The sequence below is a fragment of the Chaetodon auriga genome, chromosome 24, assembly GCF_051107435.1.
Source record: "Chaetodon auriga isolate fChaAug3 chromosome 24, fChaAug3.hap1, whole genome shotgun sequence".
In the NCBI taxonomy this organism is placed as follows: Eukaryota; Metazoa; Chordata; class Actinopteri; order Chaetodontiformes; family Chaetodontidae; genus Chaetodon; species Chaetodon auriga.
In genome coordinates this window covers 12,792,707-12,813,453 of record NC_135097.1, presented here as the reverse complement: position 1 = coordinate 12,813,453, position 20,747 = coordinate 12,792,707, and the positions used below count along the sequence as shown (strand labels likewise).

At 46.4% G+C, this 20,747-nt stretch overlaps 1 protein-coding gene across 1 annotated transcript in view; it reads left to right on the top strand.

The window, feature by feature from the left end:
* The first annotated feature begins 1,646 nt into the window (after nucleotides 1-1,646).
* kdm6ba (lysine (K)-specific demethylase 6B, a) overlaps nucleotides 1,647-20,747 on the top strand; it is a 93,260-nt gene continuing 74,159 nt past the window's right edge. Inside the window, exons 1-3 of the mRNA XM_076724796.1 lie at nucleotides 1,647-2,286; nucleotides 4,561-4,765; nucleotides 5,098-5,139. The gene's annotated coding sequence lies outside the window, so the exon portion shown is untranslated. The remainder of the gene's footprint in view (nucleotides 2,287-4,560; nucleotides 4,766-5,097; nucleotides 5,140-20,747) is intronic.

The following is a 20,747-nucleotide window of genomic DNA, read 5'->3' as shown; positions in this document are numbered from 1 at the left end:
CCTTGCACGCACATGCAAACAATTCAGTTAATCAAGGTGAGGTAAAGGTTATTTTCATGCTAATACACATTTCCCCCAAGCTGAAAAAAGAGGACAGAGGGAGGGAGCGACTGAAGGAGAAATGAACCTATTCAAACAAATGAATGCTAATGAAGCTTCGCAGACAAGACGTTTGGAGTCGGTCAGCGTTGTGAGAGAGAAGGCCCGGACTTCCCCACTGGAAAAAACTCAGCCCAAACTCCTGAAAGGGAGGGAGAGAAAAACAAGAGAAGGACCCTGGAGAAAGTGAGCCGGGAGGAAGAATGGTCCAGTAATGAGAGAGGGGAACCAGAGAGGGGGGGGCCTGAGTTCAAGGTTGTATTCAGACGTAAGGATTGTCCCCCTGAAAGACCGAACACAGACTTCCTCAGGGTTTAAGAGCCTCTTTATCAGGCCCAGGTCTGTGTGTGTGTGTGTGTGTGTGTGTGTGTGTGTGTGTGTGTGTGTGTGTGTATACACTGGTGGTCTCAGGTTGGGTGGGCGATGGGGGGGGCTCATAGCAACATGCTGAATTCAAATTCAAATTGGCTTATTCTCAGGCTGGTTGTAACACAAATATCAGACTTGGGAGGTGTTTTTATGGATTAAAGCTTCGTCTCAAATCAGTTAGAGTGTAAATGTGGCTTGGAAACATTTTAGATGTATTTGTTGAGCCTTGTTGTTTAATAAGTATGTCTAATGCGTGAATTGGATTTGTGTGTTTATTCCAGGGCAGGAATACGGCATGAAAAGTTGAATGGCTGCTCTGCTCTGCTTTTTTTTTTTTTTGTTTTTTTTTAAGAAGTGCAAATTTGAAGTGTTTATGGTTTAGTGAGAGGTGCTGTCTCTGCGCTCAAACGCTGAACGTCTTATTTTGGAGCCAAGGTTTTCAAATGCTCACCGCCCGCAGAAATATTCATTTCTTGAGGGCACTGGAGGCCAACTTCTTCCATCTGCTTATCCACTCAGAAACTATAAAACAGACGCTTCTGAAATTCCTGTCTTTTGAAGAAATTTGGACGTTCATTGAATATCTTTGACGAGGGAATGCAAGATTTCTTATGTAATACGGAGCTATGAAAATGATTCTCTGCAGACGCCTGTTTGGAAATGTTGTCTTTCACTTTAGAGGATTACCAATCCGGTTAAAGCGTCTCCTATTGAAGGCAGTGAAACTGAACCAGTCTGCAGTTTGCTGGGGACCCCCTGACGACACTTTAAGCACCTTGGGGAGCCAACTGAACCTCAGTGTGGGAGCTGCTGACCTTAATCAGTGTGCTTTAATTTGATTTCCCAACATGCTCTTGCCCTAGTTTTAAGTTTATTGGGAAATGACAGGGACCTGACAAGATTACCAGACATCACTCAAGCACAACTTTTAATTCCTCAAGTGGCTCTTGGCCCCTTTAGAAACAACCTCCAACCGGGAGTTTGACTCTTAAACCTCACAGCCTCACGGGGGAAAACCTGGGGTCCAGTTGTTGCATAGTAGTTAATAATGGAATTTGGGTAAGTTGTACAGTGCGTTTGCCAGTGACTATGGAGGCGGGGCAGTTAATGTCCAAGACTCTTCCACCGAAAATAAACCTGCATGAGGGAAGAGAGAGAAGGAGAGAGAAAGGGAGAGGAGGGAGGGAGGAGGAGGAAGGGAAAGAGCCTTTCAACGGGGACAGAAGGGAAAGAGTCTCCGTTTCAATGGAATAAAAACTGCGCAGTTTCTTTAAGGACTGCCTGTTCTGGCCGCGGCGGACCATTCCTCTCTAGGAAATGGATATCAGTTGTGTTTTTGGATGATTAGGGAATCCATGCCCGTTGCAACCTCCGCTACCTTGGAGGCTACAGGAGCAGGCGATTTTTTTTTTTTTTTTTTTTTTTTTTTTTTTTTTTTAACCAGATGGTCTTCAGAAGAGGAAACGAGCTGTGCAATCATTTAGAAAGGCGATATGACTGTGCAGAGATGCAGGATCAGTGATGAGTCTATCCGTCATGCCTTGCCCATGGGCGAACACAGCCACATTTTCTCAGCCTGCGCTGTGATCTATCTGCGTGTACGGTGCTCCCCGTGTCGACGTTTGCACCCAAACGCGTTATGGATGTTGGATGGGGGCTTCATGTTTTTTTGGGAGAGGGCTTCTCGAGGGCTGCGTCATCCGTGGCTGGGGAAGGAGATGGACTGCTTTGCAGATTTTCCACTATTACACTGTTTTTTTTAAGCAGCGAGAGTCAGCGCGGCACCTCCCCAGCACATTTTTGGATTGCACATAAAAGGTAAGCATAGCGCACAGTGTGACTGTCAGGAATACATGCTGACATGTGAGGCTACTGGCCGTGTTACCTAATTGTAACAGGGGAACCAATCAGACTCCATTGAAAACAACCTGAACTACGGTACTCTCATCCTGTGATCAATCTTACAGGACACGATCGACGTAATGGTAGAAAATACGAGCCGCTACGAGAACACGATCACTGTAGGAGATTGTATGTGTCGTAAAGTCAAGATGTAGCAGAGCAGAAACACTGTGTGCCTATGTGCCAACAGCAGGCTGTATCATTGTGATTTTCTTTAAAAGACACGATTTGATCGCGTTGTGTGCACAATGCAAAAGGCTGCACAACTGTAACTTTACGTGAATAGGGCCGATAAGTTTCTACACTGCAGCAGCTTCACGTTCCTGCGTGGCTGACAGCTGTTTTGTCCGTTTTCCCCACATTCACATCGAAAGTGCCGTTGGTGATGTCATGTTTTTTACGGTAAGGAAGGGATAGTTTACGGGAAGGTATGTCTGGAGTTGGTGATGTCGCAATCGCCTTGCGTTGATCTCGCTTACACGTTCGGAAATGCGCGAAAATGCGATGGATCGTGTCCGTGGGTGTGATCGGCCACGCGTGGCCGTGATATGTTGCAGGTTCGGGGTTGAACAGCGGTTTGTTGAATGAAATGCGGGCTCGCTGCTTATGGAGGAAGGAGTGTCGCATTTTCTTTATGAAATGTCATGTGGTGAAGTTGTGGCGGGTTCTCCACTATTTCCAGGAAGAGCGTTTGAATTCTCTTCCCTTGGATTTTTTTTCTGTCTCCACCCCTCTCGTTGCTCTTTCTGCTGCACTTTGGGCACGTTGCCACTAGATGGCGTCCCAGGACAGTGAACGTCAGGCAACACCTGTGATTTTTGTGGCTCTGAACTGTCAGTGTGAAGCGATGGTGCGCATTTGGCGCTGGTGCGCGCACCTGTGGCGCACATGGACACCTTTAACACACCTGACCGTTTGTGTCTCACGCTGCGTCCAAATCCCACATCACCACTTTGTTTCAATAACTAACAAAGAGGGTGAGCATGTGGTGTGTTCACTTCAAGTCCATTTAAATGTCAGTCTGAATAATAAATCTCATTTTGACCGTGTTGTCAACCGTGTCGTCCCACAATGCATTGCAAATCGAGGATTACTCACAGCTGCAACAAATTAAAATTAATCGCGGGCGGTGTGCGGGGCAGGACAAAACAAAACAGAAGATAATAGGCTTTTTGCCTGAAGACTTTCTTTTATTTTTGTTATTAATTCCCCACAGCGTCTCTCCAAAGCCGCAGACTGGAGTCCTCCGACGCACCGTTTGCCTTCATTTCCTGCAGTTTTTGTTAAAGATGCAGCAAACATGTTACTGTACGCAGCGGTGCCTCTGTCCAGGTAAATATGTCATTTAGGTCTTACCCACATGCTTCCTGCCGTGATGCTGAACACCACTTCGCTAAAAAAGACTGGTCTATGTCGCAGGTTGAAGGTTAAAGGTGTCACTGTCTGGCTGCATTTGAATGCATCAGTCTTGAGACTAAACTGGACCTGAAACAGTATTAAACCTCCGTCGTTGCTTAACTGACGGTACGTGGTCATTTCCTGTCCTGTGACATGTAGAAGTGCAGTGTGGGACACTTCCTAACAGTGCCTCTTCTCCTGCTGTGGCATCTGGAAAATAGTTGTTTTTTTCCTGATTCCTTTGTGTTTTCATATGGACTCATACAGAGATGTGCTGCTAATGTAAATTAGTGTATGTCCAACTACTTGTCCTGTTACTGTGCCTTAATTAGTGGCTTCCAGGACCACCTGTTACTTGCCCACAAGCCCCTCTTCTCCTCCTGTATGATGGAAATCAATGAGATATTAAAGCTTTTACTTAGATTAACATGAAATAATACATGCAAACACTGAAGCTGTGTATCAGCACTAGTGTTCAAAGTTGTATTAACTGCGCAGATTGTTGAAGTGCACGAGTGTGTATTCTCCACTAGGTGGCGACGCATTTGCAGTCCAACCCTGGGTTGTGCATGAACAGCTGCTAATTTCTCACAGTGCATGGGTTTAATGGCAGACTGTGGTCTCTGAATACACACTGTTGCTCAATTATCTTAATTTGACAATAGATAAACCCACCAGATTCACTACAGTTGTGCAGTACATGGCGAACATAACTCCCTGAAGCCTTTACCATGCCTACGAGTGTGAAAATCCCTGATCAAAAAGATTAATGTTCATCTTTCCCGTTCACAGAGAAGGGGTGAGGAACATGGCCAAGCGTTGTTGTGCCAAGCTTGAAGAACCAGCAGCGCCGGACTGAAGCCATAAGTGCAATGTCTTTCTGGGTGTCTGACCTGCTGCAGGCACGAATGGACGAACGTTAAATCACCAGCACGGCCTGTCAGGATGGAGCGCGCAGCCTGGGCTTGGACAACGCTGATGCCATTCCTCAGTGATGGTAAGACGAACAGCCACAGCTGTCACAGTCATTCCTTGAAGCAGCCCTTTCTATTATTTGACATCATTAATTAGGGTGGAAACAGGATGGGTCACTGGACTGCTAACTTTTCAGCTGTGCTGCATTTACTGAAGGTCAAAACCCGCTACTGTAAACATTCAGTCTGACCCAGTATGTAGTTCACAGCATTCACTCAGATGTATACCTTCCATCAAAGAGTTAATAACTCCTGAACATTTCGAGGCATTTTACTGCACCTGACTGTTAATAACAGCAGAGTAATTGCACTGATCCATATCAGACCCACTGTTTAAGCTCTGCTCTCCCTGCAGGGGAGCCATCTGCATTTTTGCTGCAAGCACCCACCTGCCCAGGTAAGACCTCTGACCCTTTACCCAGACTCTGACCTGCCTGCAGCGACGCATGGCATGGGCATGACTTTTCTGTTCTGACACGTTCTTCCTGTTTTGTCTGTCCAGCAGATGTTTTTGTCTGAGCTTCTCTCAGAACAAGAAAGCGTTCGAGTAACTCAAACTGAAATATCCGTATGTTCACATGCCGTCTCTGACTCTGAGGAGTTGAACGTGACGTTTAGAAGCTTTTCACTGACAGATGTGCGAACCCCTGCTGATGTGGGATCAAGTCACTGTAGAAGCTCCTCTTCTCTGTTAGATCTGTCTCAGCTTTCCTCACTGTGTCAGCAAAGGAAACATACATGAGGGATTTTGCCTCCTTTTCTCCTGAAAGGAAATGGTACTTTAGAAGTCTGAGGTGTGTTTGGGGTCTCCATGACACAGTAGGTACCTTACAGTGATTGAAGCAGAGTCATCTTTCAGGTCTTGAGGCCTGATGGAAGCAGTTTAAAACAGACAGCCTCAGTTTGTGCTGACCTGCTGTTTGCTTGTTTGAATGTTATATTATTATTTGTTATGAACCACTTTGGTTTGTTAGATTTTTTCTGTTTGTCATGTGATGAGTGAGCTTTCATGCAGCCTATTGTTTCAGTATCATCTCGCCCTATAAAGCTCTGCGGTGTCGGGTTAAATTCATGACTTGCTGACAACTGAAGATTTAAGTTTTCAGCGTGCACCTCAGTCGTTTTCTTCTGCGGTTGAGCTGTTGCCATTTTCACCATTGCTGCTAAATTGATTGGGGCTGGGGCCAAGCAGACAAGCACGCACGCACACACTTCAGCCGAGCTGTGCACATTCAGCACCCTTACTTAGGCGTATGCTCACCTAATCCAACACCAGCTCTTTCATTTTCACCCAGCGGCTCTCAAACACTCTCTGACACACGTCAAACACCCCAACACCCTTCTCACCTACTGTTTTGATCTCTTCATAGGGACAAAGACGCACACACACACACACACACACACACACACTCTCTCCCTAATGCCAACGTCTCCCAGGACCCTGCTGAGTCTCTCACACCTGGGCTTTTCCATCACTTTGCCTGCTCAGCTTTATTACATACATTTACAGCTGGCCATGAATCAGATCCATTATACACATAAATGTGCGCACACATAGACACACAATCCAGCTCAAGACCAAGTACACACCCTCCATTGTGCTTGTCGGCAGATACACGCACGCATGCATATGAAACACAGTCTGGCTGCAAGGTTTTCTGTAAGAAACGATGTTCCTGAGCAGAAAGGAGGTGTTGAAAAGCATTTTGTCCAGAACTATTAATGACTATGAATCAAGTAGCCTGTCTTTGCATATGACAATCAGTATGTTTATATTCCTTGCATTGTTTTTTCTATCGGGGCATGAAGTGAGAGTGTAACTGTCACACTGACTGATGTTGATTGACTGAATGTTTTTTATGTTTGTGAGGGAAGGAGAGGGTTACTCTACATTTCCTGGTGAAACTGTAACTGTGAGCGCTGGCATCAATCAGCATGACACACCTGTCAATCAGCTTGCATCTGTGGCTGACACACACACACACACACACACACACACGCTCCCCCTTTAGACACGCCGCCTCGTATCACCTTCCCTTTGGGTTCGAGTGTCACCGTGTATCTTATCTACCATCATTACAGCTGCTAGCTTTTTTTATACACTGCTGCAGAGATAAATGTGTCACAAGGCTGCTACTGTATCCTGGTGGCCAAGTCAGAGATTTTGCTCATTTTGCACTTTAAATGTTTGCGTTTGAGTTCGCAACCTTTTTGACTGTCGTTCCCTCTTAATGTTGTTACAATTCCAGAAAGCCGACTTTAATGCCGATAATAAATCCAATGCTACAGTGATGTCATACTCGACTTGCAGAGCTTGGCAGCACCCTTTACACTAGGGTTTAGATGTTGACTGATTGTAAGTGAAATAATTCCATATGCTGCACCTGGGACCAGTTTTGTCCGACGGCTTATTTGGACAGGGATGTGGTTTAAGACATGGTAGATGAGTGGCATATGTTCAGCCTGCATGGTTTTGCTTTGCAGAGCACAAGGAGTCCATAGACTCCAGCGTGTATACTGTCCTGCAGATGTTGATCCAGGAAGTAACTCACAAGTTAAATCTCAAAAATAGCCATGGAAATGAAAGCCTTGACATGCGAGTCAGACTTTTACTGGTCCAAGAAATGCCAGTACCACAAGTAACATTTGATGTCACCCTGTTTGCTTTATGCCTCCTTTCATACGAGCAGGTGCCAGTGTGAGTGTTCAGCTCAGGGTGCAGGACAGGATACCAGGACTTGGACTTGTCTACTCCTCCTCCTCCTCCACCTCCTTCTTTTCTTTCTTCTACATGCTTCAATCCATGTGCCATCCACATGTGCCACACACCCTGTGGAGGCAGCACAGCAAAGGTTTTGTGCTTTTCTGTGCTTCTTATTTATCTATCTAGTGCTGACTTCGGTCTGCCATAGCAGTAATAAAGAAGTGTGGCTATTTCAGTCATCATAGTATTAATCTGCTTCCGCTGCCTGATGTTGAATAAAACCACATTTCTACAGAAGTGTGAAATCGCCTCAGACCCTGAGAACGAAGGTCACGGGATGAAAGGGAAGAAAAAAGCTTTTGGTTGAAATGAGAACAGATTTGAAGAGAGGATACGGAGCGAGATTGAGGAAGAGAGGTGGTGAGAGCTGACTCAGGATGCCCGGGGGAGGACGGCAGGAAGCAGTGGGTGAGGAGGAGGACAGGAAAGAAAGGGAGGGGGGAGAGACTCCTCTTCATCATCCTCCCCCTCCACTGTCATCATCAGCAGTGTCACTGAGGGGAGGAGTGGCGCAGGGAGGGAAGGAGGAGAGGTGGAGCTGACATCATCCACCTCCTGGAGGTCTGCGAGGGCGTATTACCACATTCTCCCTGTTAAAGCTTTTAACAGTCACATTTATGCCATCAAAGGGATTCAGATGCATATTAAACAACAGCTGGCAGAGGACAAAAAAAAATCCCATTGAAGAAATGCTGAGTAAAGAAAACTGGCAGCGAACAGGAGAACAGAAAGGCAGGGATGGAAGAACAGATAGAGAGAAGAGGAGAGGAAAGATGTGATGAAAGAAAGAGGTGTGCAGAAAGAGAGCTCCTCTGCCTTTCTGGTTATGTAACGTTCCTGCAAATGAGGGCATTGGGTTTGTGTGTGCGTGCTAGTTCTCATGTGAGCGCTCTTTGTAAACTGTGTGTGTGTATAGAGGTGGCAGAGTTTGCAATGAGGAAGATGGCCAACATGCCTCCTGTCCTCTGCTGGGCTTGTTGTTTAGCCTGATTTACCCAGCTGTCACAGTTTGGTATGCCGTGTGTTTGTGGGTGTGTGTGTGTGTGTGTGTGTGTTTGTTGGCACATTCAGCGGCGTGTGCGCGTAACTGTGTTTTAATAGTGCAGCTATGTATACGCTCTGACATCTATGGCTGTGAATGTTTCAGTGTTGATGCGTGCACCTGTGTCCAAGGCAGTTAGGGGAGGTTAGATGCTGCATGATTAGTGCGAGCTTGCGGTAACTCCAGCAGGTGGAGGGAAAAGAGGTGTGTGGGGGGATGTGGAAGGGGTGTAGCAGGTAGGCAGAGATGCTGCTTTTTAATGTGATGCAACACTCATCACCTCCAAACAACCCAAATGAGGAGAGCTGTAATACTAGAAGGAAAATGGAAGTAATACACTGCAAACGTAAATCCTGTCACGTGCCACACAGTCTGAACATTTAGAACATATTGGTATATGTTTAGAAAATATGTAGGCCTCCAGTTTACTTTCTTAAAACATGCAACAACTGTGTGAAGCTTATTGGCTTAAACATGTTCCACAGTACGAAGAAATGCACCTCAAAGCAGCTCTGCAGAAAGTCTGTAATCTCCATAAGAATCCATCTGAATCTCCCAGCAGAGCTTTGCTTTTCAACACTGAGTGATCATTTCTCCTTGTTGCATTTAATGTTGCATGAATTATGACAAATGCATTTTGACTGCAGTTAAAGTTCTGCCTTAAAAACAAGTGCACTTCCTGGGACTCCCAGGATAGAGCGCTTCTGTTCCCGGGATGGAAAATGTTTTATTTTCAGGAAAAATATTAACCCCCTGGTTTGCACCTTGTCTCCACACTGGAGAAGTAGTGTTTCATAAAACCTAAAGTCACATCAGGACCCTGAAGTACAAAGCCAACAGTGTACCACCATCTGACGCCTCAGGACAGTGTGTGACTGAACGTCACCTGACTCTGTGTGTGTGTGTGTGTGTGCGCTAAATCGATTCACAGAAGTGCAAAAAGGGTTAGCTAAAATACTGCAGAGAGAATTTCAAGACAAATACAAGCGATTGACTTGTTATTTCTTCTCAGACATGATGGAAGCTGCTCGTAGCTTTTGCTGTGTGTTTCAGTGCATCCTCCTGTTCCATGACGTGAGGTGATTTGGGGTCTGACTCGTTGGCCTAGTTCTTTGAAGTTGGCTTGGTGTGTGACAGACCTAAGAGAGGGGACGACATTCAGCAAGGGACCACAGTTCGGGATTGAACCCAGGGCTCTGTAGTGAGGACGCAGCCTGAGCATGGAGCACTTTAGTCATACAGAGAACAGTGACAGCCAATCAAGATGGAGTCGCTGAGTAGTCTAAAAACAATATAAGGAAGGATTTTTGTCCAAAACCTTGGGGACCAGGAGTCTATTGTCCCACTGAATAACTGTGGTCCGTTTGCTTGTCTTAGCTCTAGACTTTGACAGTTAACATAAGAACCAAATCCTGCCTTCATTCTGAATGTTCAGCTGCTGATTGCACAGGCGACTTTCACATGATGCAGAGAAACATGGATGGAAGGGACATCTTGAATCCTGTGTCTGGGTTTACCTGCACTGGAGTCTCAAAGATCTCAATAGAAGTTACGATAAAGGCCACGTTGTGAGAGAAAAGCCGGCTCTCCGGCTGAGACTTCCACAGTGTGCAGTGTGCTGAAGTGGACTCATTCACTTGATCAGTCATATTGTGCAGTAGACAAACCAGCTTCCCACTAGCTTTTCACCGATTTGCTTGAGTGAAGGAAAATACTCCGCTGTAGCAAGTGCACACACTTGTCTGTCTAGGTTTTAGCCATTTCTCCACTGTGCTTTCTCTACACTGTAACCGTATCGCCACCTTCATGTTGTGTTATGGGGAGAAAATGTCGGCGCAGTCGTTGGCAGAGAGGGCACAAGACGTGAACCTGGAAGAAAGAGAGGTGGCTATGAGGCTTCTGCAGGCTTTGGTAGATAGTGGATGTGCATTTCCCAAACCAAATCCCTTTCTTGAACAAATCCACTGCCAGCCCCCCTTCAAAGTGGGAACAAAAAGCCCCACTGCAGCTCTAAGCTGTCTTGTGTAGTGCTCCCTCACCCTCGGACCCTCCCTTCCCACCATCGCTCCCCGTCTTTTTACCCCAGCTCCTGTTCTGGCTTTCTGACTCTCAGGTTTCTCCCCACCCCACCCCCCAGCCCTCTACACCCCCATGGCCCCCCTTTGACCCCCTGTTACCCCCCATCCACCCCCTCACCCTCCCTCTCCCCAGGGCAAGCCCACAGCTCCCAGCTCCTTTGTGCCTTCCTCCCCCTCCCACCTCCTCCTCCACCTCTGTCTCCCCCAGCCTTTGTGTGTTAGAGGCCAGCTAAGGGAGAGGAGAGGGAGGCTGCAGGGGAGGCGAGAGGAGCTGGAAGAGAGGCATCCTATAGATCAGATGTGAAACTAGAGCTTGAAGCCTTTTTATTTTGACATGCTCTTACTTGACTTGTGGATTTGCACATTGAGCGGAGGCTGTGCCCTCGCCTCACTCCAGTGTTGTCAGTGTCCTTTTGTGACAGTAATGCATCAACTGTAACGCACTATAGAGATGATTTTTGTCACAATTTCTACTTTCTAATTGATATGCCTTTGATTGGCCGTACGATGATGTATATTGTACCTTGAATTAACCAGCGTCCTTTAAAAAGACTGTAGGAAATAAAGTGTGTAAACTTTAGTTCTTCTTCAGTTAGAGCTATCTGGTTTGTCCGCTCAAGGCTGATGATGCAAATAATCTGTTGATTATCGTCTCAATTCATCGATTAGTTCTTTCGTCTATAGAATGCCAGAAAATGGTGAACAGCCCCTCCCAAAAAAACCCAAAACAGACGTAAAGTTTTCGAATCGGCGTGACTGATGACTTATCCAGCCTGACAGAATAGGCTGAATATGATTCCCATCAATCCAAATGTAGGTGACAGCATGAACGAGAAGTCATGCTCATATTTGAGCTGATCAAACTGTTCAGTGCTCAGGATCAGCCACTGTACGGCCTGAACAGACCAGAGAGGAAGACCACTTTCACTCTTACATTATATGTGATTTTTAGCTTCATCTGAATAGATTTTACAGTCTCTATGTCTGTAAAAAAACACTGAAACATTTGACACTACAGAAAGGAATATTGTGCATTTTCATCCATGTGTTTTGTGGCAGCTGATTGTTGAGAAAGACCGAAGTTTTATTTCAGCTGCAGAAAAGCCATAGACTTGTTTTGACTTTCATGTAGAGCTTCTTCTGTGTGGACAGTATAACACTCTAATAATGGTAATAAACATGCACTGCGTACACACACACACACACACACGCGCACATACAAAATGATAAAAACAAGATGTCAGTGACGGCCACAGAACGCTACATACTTGACGTGCTTCAGGGTTACTCTGACGCAGACACACAAGCATGTATGATAGTTTTTCTACATTTGCACATGGTGTGCACGTAGCATTGACGTGTCGCGTTTAGTTTTGCATGCATGCATTCGCAGGGTATGTTACAAACATTTAGCACGTGTACAGACATGCACAGAAAGCTTCTTACTGTGCCGTGCGTAAAGCAATCACACACTTCCTGAACTTAATGAACGAGCTGTAGCTTAATGAGCATATACCCATGAATGTAGAGAATGTCGGAGGAGGGTTCAACAGGGGGCGATACAGAGCAGTACAGACACAGATACAGTATACTAATACACAGACAGCACAGTCGACTGATGCGTTTTTCACTGTACTCTCTGTGCCCTTTGTGGACTCACGCTGAATTTTAGGTCGCCGTCATTATTCTTGAAGTGACGCAATTGAAAATATATTTGATAGCTGTGTGTTGTCACTTCAATACCTGAGAGCATGAGACCTACAAGTCCCACCTCAATTAGCCGAGATGTCACCTGTTAGGAAAAAAAAAGAGAGAGCTTTATCTAAAATCGTGTGTCAGCCATGCAAGCATATTCAGAAGCCATGAACACAGCTGCACCCATTGGCACAGGTCATTGAGTTCAGACAGTGGAAAGGAGCCATTATGTGGCTAAGAGGGCCTGAGTGTTAGTGTTTGAGTCCAAACGAGGTGGCCAGACACTGAAGGCGTCACTCACCTACTGACCTACCTAAATGTCTCTCAGAGCTGCCAGCAGATAAACAACACGCACGCACAAATATACAGAAAGAGTGACATGTAAGCACACACGGGGTGTGCGTGTGCCAGAGGGTGATAGAAGCTGCTGTGTGAGCGCACCGAGTGTGTTGATGAGCTTGTCTCAGTGTGTGTACCGTACATGCATTTTGCATCCGCTGCCCAAAGACCCACAGCACCACACATGCATTTTTAAAACCCAGGAAACAGAAAGGTAGGTCACGCTGCGTGGATTCGGGTGTGTGCGCGCGTGCTTATCCGCGAGCGTGTGTGTGTGTGTGCGTGAATCTGGGTGTATGCATGTATGTGTGAAATCCCCTCGCAGGGAGTGCAGGCTCAGTCGGGGAGTATATTCCTGGAAAGCCAGCTGCCACTCCTGTTATCACAGCTAACTCGATTAGAGGAGCTTCTGCCGCCGAGCCCTCTGCTCTGAGAGCTGCAACACGCACACGCACACCCACACGTGTTGGAGGACCCCCACTCTAGATTTAATTGAATCAGCCAAAATAAAGTACATTGAATCTCCAACTAATGCAATGTCGTAACCGCTGCACTTAAAGCGTGTGCCTATAAAACTCCATGAGTCACACGTATATAAAATCTGCCTGCGACACACACACACAACCAGAAACGCTCAACGCAGCAATTTTCAAGTGACGTAAAAACGAAAATGCAGCAATCTGGCCGTCTTAAAATTCACTGCACCCAATGTGGCCCCCAAGATGTCGCCCTAATATGTACTTTTCCAAATCGCTAATAGAAAACAGCTCATTGTTGCTGTTGTACCAATTAACCGCAGCAAAGCAGGGATGTCAGTTAGGTGGCCGGCCTTTCACGAGAGGTGCTGACCTTTGCCAGCGATCATGCTAATCATTGATCACTTAGATAAACACAGGCTACCATAAGAGCCCGTTATTGTCCCTCCCACAGCCTTCCTATGGACAGCGGTTATAATTAGGCCCCGGGGTAATCGGCTGACTAATTGCTGTTGGTGGGATACATGCATCGCCTCTCATCAAACCCAAGGGGAAGCTCTGCTGTTACTTTTAATTACCTGCTGTTAAGTTTGACAACTGACCCCGAGTGCTGCTTGTGGAGCCGATGGCTGGTTTTGTGGGACGGGAAGGGGATACTGGAGATCGACCTCTGGTGCGGACGCTGCCACAATGGCCCAGATGGATGGTTTCTGTAGTCACACACACACACACACACACACACACACACACACACACCGTGGGGTGAACAGGCACATGCTGGCTTTAGAGGCAGCAGACCCATTCATCATGTGTCTGTCTGTAGAGGAGCTGCTATTCATTGTCTCTCCTCCAGCTTATTCTCCAGGAGCTGGCCTGTCTCATACATCTCTCTACCTCTCTCACCGCTTCTCTCTTTGTCTTTCTCTCGCCTCTTGTCTTTATATCTTTGATACTCTCCCTGCCTCTCTCACACCCTTTATCTATCTCGCCTCACTGAGAGAACAAAGAGGACACAGCTAGTTACCTTGTCTGCGTCCGTCCGCCTGCATGTGCGTTTGAAATGTATGAAGTGCGCCGTTATGGACTCATCCCAGTAAGCTCATTTCTCCAGCGCCCCAGAAATCACTCAAAGTTAGAAGTGTTTTATGGATCACAGAGGGCTAAGAAGCCGGAACAGACACCTGCTATGTAGCCTGCTGTAGCCCTTCACTTAATATCAGCTCAAACTCATGAGAACAGGGATGTGCAGCAGAAGCAAGAGGAAGATTATGTACACTTACACCCAAAATGTAGTCAGAAAAAGAGTTTCTATCATTAAACATCCACCCACGCATCCATTCTATGGTCACTTGTTCCTTTTCAGGGATGTATATGTGTGTTTCTCTTTGCAGCCATGCTGTCAGCATTGGTGTTGGTCACATGTGGCTTTCCCAGACCCACATGGTTTCATAATCCATTAGATTAGATTAGATATGACACAAAATTCTGCTTCCTGTTTTACACAGTTAAACACATGCAAAACTAAAGTATAACTCAGTTTAAGGGCAACAAGACAAGGTTTAGTTCTCTCGTAAGTCCTGTGAGTGTTAACACTTTTTTATTGGACTTCTATTGTGTGAGCAGTTTCCATGATGGTCGTCTTTATTTGTGTTGCAGTATCCAGCATTGTAAAGAACAGACAGAGTAAATACACTTGCAAGATAACCTTGTTGGGAAGTAACCTCGTGTGTGCGTACAAAAGAGTTATCCACCAGCATCACCAGGTCTTGGGAGGGTGAACTGCCAGAGCAGCTTTTACAGAAACTATGTGACACCAACATGTAGAATTGCCAGAGCATTTACAGAACAAATGCACATGTGTGAAAGCAAACTGAGGTTTCCCCTTCCAACCTTGAGGGACGACCGCGAGGATGGTCCACTTTCATTGGAGGACGCACACTGACAGATGGACAAACACAGAGTGTGGCAGCGTGCTTCCTCTCCTCATCGTGAGTGTCAGGAGGTACCAGTCCAAGCGTTTCCTGGGCTGCCTGTGCTGGATAGGAACACTTCTTCCAGCTTCCCAACCTCTTTCACTGCGTGTAACACTTACACACATGTAATTACACGTTCGCAGGTGTGGAGACAGCACAGTTAGCTGTTCGAGTTCGCTCATCTGCCATGTGAGGTTTGTTTACCGCTGCTGCTTTCAGACTAATTGCTTTGGCCTCATCAAGGCTTGTCAACATTGTACAGTATGTACAGTACGATCTGTGCGTGTGCGAGTGCATGTGTGTGTGCATGTGTGTGTGTGCATGCATGGACTACACAGGCCACATCCAGGGCCAGGAGCAGGGTTGTGTTGCCATGGTGAAAATGAAATCCAAAATGCAGAGTTGCAAGGAAACCCCTGATTGGCTGAGGAGCCATGCATGGGATTGTGATGCATGCTGTCAGCTGGCCAATGGGACGCAGGCTGAGCCAGGGCTGTTGCTAAGGGGAGTAGCTTGGAACAGAGTCAGCTGGGTTTTCTCTCTCTCTCTCTCTCTCTCTCTCTCTCTGTGCGTCTTCCAGTCAGCTTCTGGCTCGCTCGCCCGCTCTCTCCTGCCGCTCGCTCTGCCTTTGCCCTCATTGACTCCTTCTCCCCCTCCTTCCTGTCTCCCCATCGCTCTCCCTCCTACATTTTTTTTTTTTTTTGCACTTCTACACGTGCGAAAGGGGAAAGAGCACATGTTGAAAAATTCACTGAATATTTCATGCAGCTTGTTGTGCGGGGCTGGGGCCCGATCCGAAGACGCTCTGCACACAAAGTGGTGTGTGTGTGTGTGTGTGTGTTTGCCTGCGTGCATGGAAGTTTGCATGTTTGTGCGTGTTTTCTTAGTCCGTGCATCGGCCTGAGCTGTCGTTCATGTGCGACTGTATGGTTTGTTGTCATGCTCATTGCTTTGTACCTCTGTGTATGGACTCATGTGAGCACCTCCGCTGTCTTTTACCTCTCAGTGTTTGTGTGTTTGGGGTGTTTTAGGTGTGTGGAAGGGTTGTATGCTTTCATACGTGTTTAATGCCTGTGGGCTCTCCAGGGACTAGGGGCTCTCCAGCTGAAGTGGGGTGTGCTTGAACGCAAGCCAGGCAACGCTGGGTACGCGCCTGGCGTCACGTAGTGCTGAGCCCCCTCCACTACCACCTCCCCTCCACCCTCTCAGCTCCCCATACCCAACTGCTGGGTCATCACCGTTATTCTCTTCACACCTCACATCTGGACCCTGATGAACAGCAATTGCTGACCCCTCTGTTAAGTTATGTATGAGTTAATGGTCTTAAGGCAGGGTCCTTTGGCATTTTAAAAGAGGTTAATTTAATAAGAAAAAACAACAAAGATAAATAAAAAGTAAACAAAATAAGCCATGGAAAACAAAAATCTTTAGCTTCCATATCATCTGGCTACCAGTCTTGGACGTACAGCGCAGTAATCTCAAGCAATCTGATGACATGTCAATGACATGTTACAGCTCGCCGCTGCTGATTCCCATAATGCATGGCTCTATGTGCTTTGGTTGCCATGCCAACTCTTGTATAACTAAGATGGAAGTTAATGGCCTGTGTCAGGTTTTTATTGTCGCTCTCCATGCAGCCTGGACAACAGCTTTCCCGTCACATACGTAATGCACTTTGCATATACGCATAAGCAAGAACCAAAGCCGTGACTTTAATGTGGATTTGTAGTTTTTCTTATTGCTCTTGGTGGAGATTTTGCTCACATGAATCAAGGAAGTACAGATAAGACAGTGTCGTATATCGTTCAGATGGTAAGACTCTGAGGCAATTTTGCACAATATTTGGCTTTAGAAATGAAAATGACTCTCTGGCTGTTTAATGTGCCACCCACTGAACAGAAAGTCAAATTACAGTGGCCTTCATTTGCCTCCTGAGCCTTTGTGTGTGCGTGCGTTAATGACACAGCGTGCACAGAGTAGGCTGAGGTACTGCGTGTACATCCACTCATGAGAATGTGGGTTAGCATCAGTCACAGAGTCATCATCAATTATGCATTTATGACACAGTTGCTGGTGTCATAAATAGTTGCAGTCGACTGTCCGACTTTAGTTTGAGTCTAATATCCTGATCCAGCTCGATCTGAGGTGTAACACTGAGTCATGTTACGCTCTGTGGTATTCAATGATCAAACTTTGCCAAGAGGCAGCAGCGACACAAAGAATGACCTTTTTGTTCGCTTTTGGAGAGGCAGGAATATTGTACGTCACCTCACAGTGGGCAGAAACAAAGCATCCGCTCTGTCTACACATTTTTCTGCCTCTCCCCCTTCTGTTTCCTTCCTCCTCTCATTTCCTCCTTCCACACTTCCTGTTTCCTGGCTCTCATCCTCTCTTTGTTCAGCTTTCTCTCTCACGGATACGTTTTTTTCTCCTTCCACTGTCATTTAGTTTTTCCTGCTGTGTGTGTGTGTGTGTGTGTGTGTGTGTGTGTGTGGCTGTGTGTGTGTGTATTTTGAAGTAACCTTGTGTGTGAGTGTGTAATGGATCTATTGTGCCGACGGCTGCCAGGGGAATCACTGAAGTGAGGCTTCCTACTTATGAATCAAACTCCGCTAATAGAGCATGGCTGGCTTTGAGATGACATAACACACACACACACACACACACACACACACACACACACACCGTGGCTGTCCCATAGCCCCAAATCATTCATTCATAATAATTCTCACAATCAGTTATTCAGAATAAGAGATGGAGGGAGGAGAGTGATGAGTGAAAAATTGAGAGGCAGAGGGTGGCACTCACTCGCTTCATGTGAAAACAAAGCAATTACAGGCATTATTAGTCCTGTTAACTGTATGTGTGTGTGTGTGTGTGTGTGTGTGTGTGTGTGTGTGTGTGTGTGTGTGTGTGTGTGTGTGTGTTCGTTCAAGCATGCACACACAAAGATAAGATCCGAAGCAGGAGCCCCAGCTGTGGCTGGAGCTGGGCTCTTAGCTCTCACACTGGTTTCATTTGGGTTATCGCCATTGTCCTCTTATTGATGTGTGTGTGTGTCTGTATGTGTGTGTGCGTGTGCGTGTGCATGTGCGTGTGTGTGTTTCCTTCCACTTTGCAAAAAGCATCCACATGGCGTTAATGTAACAAGTTCAGCTTGAAATGGAAACACAAATATCCAAAATAAGCAGGAATGAGAGCATCTCAGCGCGCTTTAGCGAACGTAGGTGTGTTTTGAAGAACACACTCACACACACGTGCACATGGTTTCCACTTCTGTAACAATGGAAAACGTTATACACACGTGCATGAGCGCACACACTCAGAAAGTTTCCTAGTGTGCACTTGTGCAGTCAGTGGGACTTATTGGAAGAGAATAAAGCAGTGAGCCTCTGTGCAGTGGTTTAAAAATAGAAATAACACACACACACGCACACATGCGCACACACACACTCGGCTTGCAGCTCAGAAATAGAAGAAGCGAAAAGTATCTGAGTAGCTGAGCCCAGCCGCTTTCCCCCTTTTCTTCTTCTCTTTCCTGCTCTGTGTTTTTTGTCTTTTTCTTGTCCTCCTCCGTCTCATCCGTCCTTTTCCGTCTTTTTGCCTCCCTCCCTCCTCTCGCTGTGCACTCTGCTTCAGACAGAAAACAAAGAGAGAGTCAGCAGAGAAGAAAGAGCAGAAGTAAGAGAGCAAGAAAGAGAGAGAGAGTTAAACTGAAAGCGAGCGTCCGTGGGAATCAGACGTGCCAAGTTTGCATCACCGCAGCGCCACGTGCATGTGTTTGGGTCACATGCAGTCGTGTGTGTTTGATGTTCGTCAGCGTGTTGCTGCGTGCATTCAAGCAGCAAAGTCTGCATATATCGAAGTGTCTGTGGTAGATAGCGACGGTGAGGCTTTGGATGATGGGATTTCAGTCATCTCTGCTCTGCTTCTCAGGCTGGGATTCAGATAGAGGCAGAAAAAAATGAGTCAAAGACCGAGTGTGAGGGTAGAGCAGGTGTCATGGTGGATAACAGAACACACTGTCACTGCCAATATTTATCTGTTTACACACAAAAGTTCCCTTCACCACTCTGCACGTCCTTCCATCCCCTCTGTTTGCGTGTGTGTTTTCCAGGCAGCGCAGCGACAGTTTATTATCCCTCTGATCACTGCTGACTGCCCTGCACAGAGAGAGAGAGAGAGGAGTGATGAAGAAGTCGAAATTTGATGTCAGAGACGACGACAGAAAGACAGAGGGAGGAGAGAGGGAGGAGGAAGATGAAAGCGGAGGAGAGAGAGAGGAGATGATTATGCAGTTTAAGATAATGCTGGCTTTGAAGAGAGAAGAGAGGGAGCTCGAGCGAGATAAACAAAGAGGAAGGCAACACAGCTGAACTGTCTCCTTGCTCCTTCACCTGCACTCTCTCTGTGTCTGCTTCCATTTTCCTTCTTTCTTTTTCTGTTTATCAGTTATTTTTATCTCTGACTCTGTGTCGGCCCGTGAAAATGTCAAGGTATATTTTACCATAAAGCTGCAGATGGCATTTCTTCTCTTTTTCCCAAATGAGTCTCAGTAAAGGGAGAAAGTCTAAACCGAAGCACAGGCAGATAAATCAGAATAAAATCCTGCGACGCGGCCTCTGATGCACCGCTGGAAATACTACCATTACGAGCTGAACCACACATGAATGAGACAATAAAGGGAGTAAATCCAACTGCGGAGGCGTCTCTGTGACATCTGAGTTGTTGGGAGGGTATCAAGGGCGACAGTTCACCTCATTCACACATCCGCTCACATTTGATTAAACAGTGCGCTGATGGAAACAGAAGCAAACTCAGCCTTAAGAGAATAACACAAATCAAACCTTCAGTCTAGAGATGAGCAAGGCTGCACGAGCCGCCGTCTTACTCTTTGTTAATCACTAGTTTTTTTTTGATGACCTACATTTGTGAATTCAGACTAGAATATGTGTTTTCAGCATTAAGTGAGAGAAATACTGAGGCTCAGGGTTCGTTCTTCATCGCTGTCATCAGCCCGTTCAGTAGCTGCTCTGTAGCTTTTGATCATATCGTCCATCAGCTGACGAAGATCATGTGGTACGGCCGTGTCGTCTTTCCATCACGCGCGTGCGATGAAGGTCTGCTGAACACGTTTTCAGCCCGCGTCGGACGCTTTCATAGCTGTCACAGGTTAACCTCAGGGTGTCACCATTAACGGATTACGTGATGTTTCACTTTCACTTCTTCTTCTCTCGCTCACCCATGCGCTCGCTTTCTCTCTCACGCTGACATCCACTTCATGAAATGTCTTTTAAAGCTTCCCATCCCTAAAATTGCACAGTCCCCCCAACTTGAACACATTAAAATCTGCAGATAGACCTAAAAAGAGCCTTGACAGACAGAAGTAGAGGCCTAATGGGTGAAAATCCCCCAATCTCAGTCTGAGAGACGGCAGTGATCTGTGTCCCACCACCACACACCTGTCCCATTAAGCATTTACCTGTATGAGTGTGTGCTATCCAGTGTGTCAGTCACTTTGTGAGTCTGTGTGTGTGTGTGTGTGAGAGAGAGAGAAAGACAAACAATGCGAGAGACAGGAAGACAAAAACAAGCTTCTCATGAAATCTAAGTTTCCTTTGCTCTTTCTTGTAATCAC